General features: G+C 34.5%; 1 long non-coding RNA gene across 1 annotated transcript; it reads left to right on the forward strand.

Annotated features, from left to right (window-relative positions):
• Window positions 1–4,564: 4,564 nt before the first annotated feature.
• On the forward strand, window positions 4,565–11,234 carry LOC129441420 (uncharacterized). Its single transcript, XR_008643424.2, has 3 exons — window positions 4,565–4,698; window positions 5,304–5,385; window positions 7,279–11,234. It is a non-coding gene; the product is annotated as an uncharacterized lncRNA (long non-coding RNA).
• Window positions 11,235–11,811: the final 577 nt, after the last annotated feature.

Below are 11,811 nucleotides of genomic sequence, written 5' to 3' on the forward strand. Positions count from 1 at the left end.
GAGCGGTGAATCAAACAATCAATTTTAACTGGATAATTTGTTATATAAGAGGTCATCGTACTTAAATGAACATCCTGCAAGTTTCAAAACTGAAAACGTCCTCTTTACTGAATATAACAGTTTGTGGCACCAAACCAAGAAAATGGTTGGTTCAGGAATGTGCCGATATATGATGTCAGAGTAGAATAGAGGGTATGCATTGATGTCACTTTTCCATGTGACCACGCGAGAGCTCGCCTGGTTGAGTGGCAAAACGTGTAACAAAATGGCTGTTTTTCTTAGGGGCTGCTGCGAAAATGCCAGTAAAACTGACTATTATCAGCTTAAAGGTGCAGTGTGTAAATTTTAGCGGCATCTAGTGGTGAGGTTGCAAATTGCAACCAACAGCTCAGTTCACAGCTCGTCCCTTGCTTTTGAAACGCATAGAGAAGCTACAGTAGTCGACACAGGACAAACATGTCATCATTGGAGACAACTTAATAAAAAAAATTGTCCGTTAAGAGCTTCTGTAGAAACATGGCGGCACAAAATGGCGACTTCCATGTAACCACCCTCTGTGTATGTAGATAAAAATGTCTCATTCTAAGGTAGTAAAAACATAACGGTTCATTATGAAAGGTTTTTATACACCCCTGATAATATAGTTTTGTATATTATTTTGCATTTCTGTCAAGAGATCCTTCTAAAAATTACACGCTGCACCTTTAAATTAAAATTAGTTGGACTTGATAGCAAAGGTGGACAATACTTAGTTACATTAGTTACCTTTTCCAAGCATCTGTGCTTTATTAGGATGTTTGTATTGGGAATTTTTTTTACTTCACTACATTCTAAAGCATTTAATCATACTGTGTATTCTTTAATATTGGATATTAAAATTTATTTAATACCTAATTACATTAAAAGTGTGTACTTTTACTTGAGTAAAAGAACGTTAATGTCCTTAAAGCGTAACTAAACCCCTGGTCAGAGCCTGACTCCACCCACTGGCAATATTTGAAAAATGCAAGAAAAGTGGGTAGATCGTACCAAGCATGTGGTGAGATCGTAACAAGGGCGTGGTGAGCTTGAACCTGCTTACGTCACGAGTTACTTTTTGGACCCAACATCCAATAGGAAAATTCAACTGCAGTAGCCACCGTTCAACCTGAAGAGGGCAGCACTCAGACGTTTTTACACCATATATTGTAGTATTGAAACACTTTATATCCAAATGTCAAAAAACTTACTAAAATCAATGAACAGCACTAATAAAGCATCATTCTTACAGATCATTAACTAAAAAAAGTTGGTTAAGGGTTTAGTTACTCTTTAAATATTAAATGTAAAACAAACACGTGTATTTATGAAATGTAATAGAATAAAAATTATGATAATATGCTTTGGAATGTTTTCCAAAGAAAAACATGGATAAAATACAAATATTTGAAAAAATATGTTTAAGTAGAAAGTAAAACCTCTGCTTGATAGTGACCCTAGCAACTTGTCAACCCATCTGTGGTCTGTGGACGTTGGAATGAAAGATCAATTTACTTCTCCTTTCTGTGTTTTTTGGCAGTCTGTAAAACGATAGCTCCGAAATCTTGTTAATCTGTTAGTACAGTCTATCGCACAACAGCTTTTTCCCATTTTGACGCGTTTTTCACCGTGTTTTCGCCAATTTCACGCTGTACTCAAATGCTGACGCTCTGTCTTTTGCTACTCAGTGGGCGAAACCGCAGTCCCTCTCGCCGACAGTGACGTCGTGTGCATAACCTCTATTGAAACACCTCCCCAAACCCAAATACAACAACCACTTTTGTGGGCAGATCCCAACGGAGATAGAGGGGACGAACTGAGCTCCTACCAAGTGTGTGGTGAGATCGTAACAAGGGCGTGGTGAGCCTGAACCTTACATCACGAGGTATTTTTTGGACCCAACATCCAATAGGAAAATTCAACTACAGTAGCCACCGTTCAACCTGAAGAGGGCAGCACTCAGACGTTTTTACACCATACTATTGTAGTATTGAAACACTTTATATCCAAATGTAAAAAAACTTACTAAAATCAATGAACAGCACTAATAAAGCATCATTCTTACAAATCATTAACTAAAAAAAGTTGGTTTAGGGTTTAGTTACTCTTTAAAGATTTCCAAAATGTAACCAAAATGACTATTAAATACATTTTTACTGAGAGACTTATTTTGACACGGTGATCTGTTCCTGAGAAACTTTTATTTTGACGCGGTGATCTGTTCCTGAGAAACTTTTATTTTGACGCGGTGATCTGTTGTGAGTAACCATGGAAACGGAGTCTTTAGTTGTGGAAGAACCTGGGAACAACACAGACGCTGCAACTTAACTCGGAGGCTCGGAACATAAAATTAGGAATGCGTGGTTAAAGTTTATTTTTTGAGAGGTTTCAGCTCGCGTGGGGAGTGTTTGTTTACCTTGTGTACCGCGGATTAATTTTTAAAGAAGCCACAAGTCGACGCTGGATTTGCAGAGAGACTGTGATTAAAAGCACCACTAATATTGGATCTGACAAAAATGACACAGCAGTATACACAAAGTAAGTAAACATTTTACTTTATTTAAGATAACGTTACTGCGTTTCACTATTGCTATGTAAGAGATGTCATGTCCGCGCATAATGTGTTGTATACGGTAATTTAGTCACGTCGAGTTTAAAGTTTTGTTTCTACTTTACTATATTGTCATTTATGTGTAATCTTTAGCACCCAGAATCTTTTGTGGCTCAAACATATATGTGTTCGGCTGCTATTTTTACACATTAATCTTTTTAAAACATTTCCCCACATGTAATGAAGGGGAATGAAGCTATCATAGCTGTGGGGGTTTCAGTCCAGACTTCAATGCGGCCCGCTCCTTTAAACGAACAATTTCTACAGAGAGACACTAATTCATCAAAATAGCCTATTACTTATTGCTTTTACATCATAAGTAGACCACAGACATCAGTATAAAACAACAAAATCGACAAATTCATGGCCCCTTTGCGAGTGCTGTTTTTGTCAAGGTCAATTTACACGTTATGCTTTATGTGCGCGCAGCAGAAGTTTATCATCATTTCTTGCGTTAGCGTAATAAAATGAGACGCAGCACGTTTCACATAGTCAAAGGCTCGGCTAACCTTACCTGATAGAAGTGTTCGTTCTTCGTTCAGGGTACCGGGTAGAGTACCAAAATATTGACGTGTTTAAGCAAAAATCACCCTCCACGACAGAAAAACATTATTAAACAATCATTTTTGTGAAGCACCAGCCCAGCGCTGATGAGACGTGATCTCCAAATATAAAAATAATTTTATTTGTGTACGTACACTTTCAATTTCTTCAGCAGTATTTAACTCATCAGAAAAGTACTACCAATTTCTAAAACGGTAACTTAAAAAAATACATATTCAGAATATAAATCAGAAAATCCAGCTCATTATTACATTAAACGTAACATAATAATGTTAAACAATTATATTTATAGTAAAAACGATCCCCAAAATAGCACATATTATCCTTTCTAAGACTCAACTCATTATTTATTCAAATACAACAGCCAATAGCAAGTCTCCAAGTGCACGCACCCTTCAATATTTTTTATTTAGTTTTTCGTAGCTGCTCTGTTTATTAAAATTTGAATATCCAGTTTGTTTGTAATATGATATATGGTAGATATAAATTATATAAAATTGTTACAGTAAGCATACAGTTTTGTAGGTATATTCGTTCATGCAGTCTTAAAAACAAATTTTGGCTGTTTGTCATCATCAGCTGAAAATCTTATGTATAACGTATATAAGTGGGGAGATGAAGCTCTTTTTACTCAGATACCCGCTGCCTTTGGTAAGTAAGTACACTTTAATATGCTGCAAATGGACGTATATATTTTGCTGTCTTGTATATTTTGATAAATAACGCATAAATGTTTTGGTCCCCCCAAATGTTTAAGCTGTGGTTAGGCCTTAAGTACACACACTTCGGTAATTTACTGAAGTGACAACAGAATTCTCCTTACTAATTAACTCTCGCAAAATGCAGATAAGTTATAGTAACCTTTACAGAAACTGCATAGTGTGTAACCGAACTGAAGAAATAGTTGTTGATTAATTTTGGTTTTACTACAGTTAAAAACATGGTTTCTTAGTAAAAATCACGATTACCACACTTTTACCACAAAAAAGACATGGTTTATTTTCGCAAGGGAAGTGTGCTTCATTGACATTACCTATCTTCTAAAAAAGCCTAAAAGGGGGAAAAGTCTTCTGCAAAATAACAGAGGCACGAGCGCTTACTAGTGTTGCCAGATCTTGCACGAGAAAAAACATTAATCCCATTACAAACCAAAGTAAATTCAATTGCTTTACTCAAATATCAAAATATTGAATAAAGAACCAATAATATAATCGGTGAAATAGTCAAATAACTAGACAAATAAATACCTTGTGTAATTATTTTACAATAAATAAAACTGCATGCTATAGGATTCATTTTGACATACGCTGAGCCGCTTTAAACCAGATTTTTTTTTCTTTTTTTTTCTCTCTCTCGCCATGAACCAGATGACATCACATTTATAATTGGTGATGTCATAGAGAACGCTGCTCTCATAAAGCGCTGTTTGCAGTGTGTTTGGTCATTCTATAGTGAGACTCAGAACAGTAAAGGTTGACAACACTCGGGAAGACACTGCAAGGGAGGTAGGAAAGGAAACCTTACCAAGCATTACAATACAAACTTGGCACAACAAATTCTAAGTTTTACATTAAGATAAATTAAACACATACTGTACAGAACAGTCGGCAGATGTTTGGTGTCGTTGTGTAATTCAGCCTGAAGGTGGCACTCTAATATTGTTTGGCAGGTTTTACAGTCATATATAGGCAGTATTATTGTATTTGGATATTTTGTACATGTACATATGTAAGAGCTGAGTTGGTTACACAGCTACTGAATTGATGTAACCTGTTACATATGTGTTACAGACTTAGAAAGTAATTAGTACTACATAATATATGTTACTAAGGTATAAAGCAGCCTCTAGCAAACACATGATAAATGTATACATTCAGTGGCCTACTGTTGTAACTGTTACATGCTGTTAAGAGTAACAGGGAGATTCAGATTTTTATTATTTATTTTCTTATTTATTTTCTTAAAACAGTGCTACATCAGAAGAACAAAATCTTGTCTTAAAAGGCAAAAATCCAAAAAGCATGATTACATATTTTTCTTTGATATTGTAGTTGGTTAAAAGCACTTTTTATAATTTTGTGTGTGTTTTATATTTTGTCTCTCTGTCAAGATATGCTATACCTGTTCAAGAAAAGCTACCTGCAAGGGAAAACATAAACAGATCAATCACCCACCAAGATCTGCATTATCAGGTATTGTGCTTGAATGTACTTACTTTGTATAAAAAATGATTCATTGAATTTAATACATTTTTTTAGGTAAGTGGTTGCAATCCATTTATTTACGCTACATTTAAGCAAAAAATATTAGTAAAGTAAAATAAAATATAAAACTTTTGTTTAAATGTAGCTTAAATAAATTGATTGCAACCACTTACCTTAAAAAAATTTATTAAATTCAATGAATCATTTTTTTTCAGTATACTTACCTTATCTATCTGTACCTTAGTTTATATAAACTCACTAGTACATAGCTTAAATACATGTAGTGACTTCCTAATTACATCGGCATTACAGAATATTATATAGTGATAAGCTACGTAAAAAGTGTATCAGGGACAGGGTTGTACTGAATTTAAGTGTACTTCATGTGTATCTACATACCAACTGACTTTCTTACTTAGTATTTATGAATTGTTTATGAAAAAACTTATTTAAATAATTTTTTAAATTCTATTTATTGTTTTTTTTTATTGTTTTAAGCACTAATTTACTTAAAGTTTGTATTTTTTTTTGTCTAAATATATATATATAGATAGATAGATAGATAGATAGATAGATAGATAGATAGATAGATAGATAGATAGATAGATAGATAGATAGATAGATAGATAGATAGATAGATAGATAGATATTTTTACTGAAAACAAGACAAAAATACTAAATAAGAAAGTCATTTTTTGCATTGAAGATTCATTTTTCATTTCAGTTAAAATATAAGTCAAAAGTCACACTGGTACCATTTTATCACATGTGTTCCAGATAAGCCAAACTAAATAACATTCAACATGAATAAGCAGTATTCAAAACTCTTGAACAAAGAATGCAACCCTTTGCAATAATCTCTGTTTTGTTACTGAGAAGATTTCCAGCATAGACAATTTTTTACTGTGCCTTCACGGTGCCTTCATGCCTCTATGATTCTTGGTCAGGTGCTGTAGTTTTTTCTACTTGTCATTATTAAGTTGGGAACCAATGATGTTTTGTGGCACTGTACCATTTAAGCCTATCTGTAAATAGTTATGAAAATAATTGGCTCTACAAAGTAATATATATGATGGGTTTTTTTATATATATATGATTTTGTGTATAGTAGTTTAATAAATCATGCATGTTACCTGCAACAAATCAATTACAACCTATAAACTATAGTGATTGTATACCAACTGTTGCTGCTGACCTAAGATCAGCAGGGAATCTCTATGGCTAATTTAAAAGACATGTATAGTTTGCTGATATGTTGAAGGCTACATTTTGTTGTAAATTGAGTCTTTTGGGGTATCTTAGGGCTAGAATTAGTCAAGGGAGTCTGAAAGTTTGATCAATTGTACATAAAGACATGTGCAATAAATGCATAGAGAGTTAAGTTTATTTATTATTAAAGTATTTGTCAGTAATACAGTTATTTTAGGGGAGATGTGAATAATTGCATTGCAGACTAGTTGTGTTTAAATCACCCATCTACTTGAAAATTAACCATAGTTTATTATGTGAATGTGTAGTTGATTCTCTGTAAAGCACTTCCTGGCTGACACAAGCTCTCATTTAAGAGTTAGTAGGACCTGCACTGTCAGGAGTTTTATAATCTCTATATTTACAGATTATTATACTTTGTTTAAAAGGACCCAAAAAGACATTTTAAAGACCAAAATCTTTTTCAGCGTTCAGGCCAGGATTTGCCAAGTCAACATAAAGCTTGTCTGCAAACTTTAGCATGTACTTAGAGATCATTATACTCTGTCCAAGAGGCACCCGGAAATTATACCTGAAGGCCTCACGCTTTTAGAAATGAAACGCTGACACATTTGATGATAAGTTGGTGATAATAAATCAACACCATGACACAGGGCCTCGTTTCTTTCACAGGGAGCCGGGTTATGTGCCTGAGATGTTGCGCGGCAGAGGATCTGAAAACCCCCCGCAGGACTCCTCGCCACCTGCCAGGACCCAGCGATGACACGGAGACATTACGGCCCGCCGTGAGTAGTTCCACTTTTCTTTTTTTTACAATCTCAGAAACATACACAAATATACACAAATACAACACAACATGATAAGACAGAAAAGAGAAAATAATGATACAAATAATACTGGTAAAGAGATTAGTTAAATCCATAATGTCATGAGTTGTAATGGTGATTATTATTAATTAAATTTCTTTGGTGAAGAGAAATAGATAATAACTATACTAAATAATGAAATAGTATTATACAGCATCAAGATGATTTCTAATAGAAGTTATATACTATTATTATTATTATACAGCGTATTTTTAGATATAATGAGCATTTAAAGGACAAGTTCGGTATTTTACACTTAAAGCCCTGTTTTCAGATTGTTTATGATGAACTAGAACGGTTTTGACTGAAATTTCGACATATGCGGCTGCCCCGAGAATTTTCGGGTGTTTGTTGTTTACCTCCTACCTCAATAATGTGTGTATAGGTGCACAGCAACAATCCTTCGTTTTATCGAGAAATAAATACTTTTAAATCCAAAAACACAGTTCTTGTAACTTAACAATACCTCTAAAAGTGACTTTTGATACCGCTTTTAGAAACTAGCCAAGGAACGCCCATCAAGCGAGTGCGTGTCGCTCGAGGTCGCTCACTTTTGTGGCTAATGTGACTGTAGGGTAAGTGAGATCTGGAAGGGGGACCCAAGGCAGGGAGCAGTAAATAGTGTTCACGCAAACAGGGTGCATCGGTCAGGCTCACCGAAAATGACATTGCACCAGCAGCACCCAGAGTGTCCATGGATCATCCGTGATAATGCACTTATATGACAAATAAATATACAAGTATACATTTCCAATATCTATACTATAACCACTACTACCACCACTTACATCTATATTAATAATAGTCTACATTAATAATAGTATTTATAACTTAATAGTGGTAACAGTATGAAAAAAAGATAATAATAATAATAGTAAATAAATAAAATAAAAACAGGAAAATAGGAAATTCTCATAGTCCGTTATCATATAATTATAATATAATTTTATAGTCCAGTACATATACATTCTAATTATGTATAATTAATTGATGAATCATAAAATCAAAACTTATTTTTCATTCTTCTATTGTAGAGGCAGTTTGTGTTTACATCCCTTGACTTAATTAAGGACATCAGCTCACCAACTAGATTAATTCAATATGAAATGCTAAAAACAGGGGACTGAATGTTGTATTAAATTTTAATAACTAGTTTTGTGTTTTTGATGTATGTTGTTCTTGAATGCTATGTTCCCTTAATAAATCTAGCCATTGTGTAACTGATATTTGGGTTTTATTTTTCCAGTTTAGTAATATAGTTTTCTTGGCAACAGCTAGAGACATGAGTAAGGGTGCCGAATGTCTAAAAGATGGGTCCATTTAAGAGGTATCGCCCAAGAGGCATAGTACAGGGAGCATTGGGACAGGTGGACATAACCAAATTGCATGAAGTGTTTTTAGGTTGCAATTGGTACATTTGTCAGAAGTTCCCAGGCCCATTTTAAACATCTTGGGGGGGGTGCAAAATCTTTGATTCCAGTTGTAGTTTTAATAGAATTTCTGATAGTTGTAGATAGTAATAGTATTGTTCTTTTACTAGATTACATTTCTGCATTAGTTGTTAAATGTGATGAATGTGTTACCTGGAAACAGGTGAATTAAATGTGTGATGCCTTTCTCCTTCCATTTGGTATTTTTAGCGGACTATGGTTGATAGTAATGTCTGTGTTATTTCATATAGGCGAGTTGATGTGGAGTGAGCTCATGATTTATCAGCGTATTAGTTTGCCACCAAGCATTAAGAGTTGTTTTAATCATTATATTTGTAAATAGATTATGTTGTTTAATTTGTTTGTGAGTGATGGATGAGATCAGATATAATAATTTCTTTACATCCTGCTTGTTCTAACTCTAGCCACGATTTTGGGTTGTGTCATATCTTATCCATTTGCAGAGATATTGTAAATGAGATGCTAAGTAATAGTGTAAAAAATTTGGTGCTGCTATTTTTTTGTAGTTTTTGTAGACTTATTTTAGGTTTCTTGTTTTTCCAGTTAAATTTCCTTATTATTTGATTTAGTGATGTAAACCATATCTTAGTTGGCTGTACAGGTGTCATGGTGAATAAATAAAGGACTTTTGGTAGTATACAGATTTTAATGCGACCTATAATGGAAAGTGGTAACTTCATCCATCTGGTCAGGTCATCTTCTATCATTTTTAATTGTGGAATAAAATTAAGGTTAAATAGATCTGACATGTTCTGGGATATCTTTATTCCTAAATATGTAATATTATTTATTGTAAATGGTGTACCCTGTATACTAGTGTCATGGGGATTCATATTTAGTGGTAAAATTTTGGATTTGGTCCAGTTTATGGAATAATCTGATATAATAGAATATTTATTAATGAGTTTTATTGTTTCTGAGAGTGAGACTTGAGGATTTTGTTGGAAAAGGAATATGTCATTTGCATATAGTAAGATTTTATGATTACTGTTGTGTGATAGTACTCCATGAATTTTTTCATTTTGTCTTATTGCAACTGCAAGAGGTTCTATGAATAGGGGACAACCTTGGTGAGTCCCTCGCTGAAGCTGAAACAGAAACGGTGAAGATATTATACCGTTTGTTATGACAGAAGCTAGTGGTGTATTGTATAATGTTTTGATCCAATGGATGAAGGAGTCTTTTTTTAGTGTTGTATGGAGAAAGTACCAATTAACTTTTTCAAATGCCTTTTCTGCATCCAGTGATTTAATTATTGTTTTTTCCCTGTTTTGATTACATATATTCATTATATTAAATAATCGTCTGGTATTATTAGATGAGTGACGTCCTTAATGAAACCTGTTTGATCCGAATGTAAGAGGGATGAGATTAGTGATTCCAAACGGGTTGCTAAGGCTTTGCTTATTATTTTAAAATCTGTATTAATAAGAGATAAAGGGCGATAACTAGTGCATAATGTTGGGTCTTTATTTGGTTTGAGTAGAATTGTAATTAATATGTGCTGGAATAGATGAAGTATTTTTAATTTCTGTTGTCATTTGCATGAATAATGGGGATATTGTTGTCCAGAAGTGTTTATAAAATTTAAGTGGATATCCATCTAAGCCTGCGACTTTATTATTTGAAAGTGAGTCTAAGTCCTGTTTATATTCAATTTCTGATATAGGTTTATCTTATGATTCTCTTTGGGTTACATTAGAGGTATGTTATTGAGAAATAAATTAGTTTCTTTAGTTTTGGGATCTTCGTCGTCACTGTACAGCTGTTTATAAAATCTGCGAAACGTGTCATTGATGTCTTGTGTGTGGAGTGTCTTCCCTTCTGTGTTCTTAATTACAGGGATTTGTGTTTTTTCTCTATTAGATATTTTTTGAAATTCTGCAGTTGGTTTGTTTTGATTTAAACCTTCATAACTTAAAAAATACAGCTAAGTAGCACCATAAAACAAAACAATAACATGATAACATAATAATAAACATGTTTTGACAAAAATTAAAAAAAATGGATTTATCTCGTTTTGCAACGAAACTCTTCATTTATAAAAAGAATGAACACCTCAATAAAGAATAAAATGCTAAAAACAAAATTAATTAATGAATATGATTGAGTGTTGAGTGTCTACGACAGGGCTATTCAATTAGTCAGTGATGATGACTACATACTCCTTCATTTAAACATACTCATGTTGTATTTTCAAACTGTATACAACAAAATTAGTGCTTCCTGCCGCCCGCTTGACGCGCACCCTGCGTGCGCAGACAGCTGTGGCCTGTACCGCACATGGATTGCGGTGCAGGGCGGGCGCGGGTCGCGGTTCACCCCAGGGTCTCATTTAAGAGTTAGAGCAGGGCCTGCACTGTAAGGTGGCGGGAGGGAAACAGGAAGGGCCCTGCTTTCGAAACACAGAAGCGTCTAATGGCAAACACCTTGTTTTATAACATCGGCGTTAAACCATGTTCATGCTTCATGCGTTAAAAAGCTCCGTACTTAAGCATGCTAACAGCTAAACTAAGCTTCTGTCAAACAGTTTTAACCGTTCAGGTCAGGATTCGTCAAGCAAACGCAGAGTTGGTCTACAAACTTTAGCATGTAGTTAGAGGTCATTATACTCTGTCCAAGAGGCACCCGGAAATATAACCTGAAGGCCTCACGCTTTTAGAAATGAAACGCTGACACGTTTGATGATAGGTTTGGTGATTGGGCTATACATGTTTTTGAAATATCTCCCATCTCTGGACATACCGCAGCGTCATGGTGTTGACGCATTAAGTCGGGTGGTTGGGCCATGCATTCTTTTGAAATATCGCCCATCTCTGGACCTACCACTGCGTCATGGTGTTGATGCGTCGACACCGTGACGCAGCGCCTCGTTTCTTTCACAGGGA

Source organism: Misgurnus anguillicaudatus, chromosome 2 (genome assembly GCF_027580225.2).
Source record: "Misgurnus anguillicaudatus chromosome 2, ASM2758022v2, whole genome shotgun sequence".
In the NCBI taxonomy this organism is placed as follows: Eukaryota; Metazoa; Chordata; class Actinopteri; order Cypriniformes; family Cobitidae; genus Misgurnus; species Misgurnus anguillicaudatus.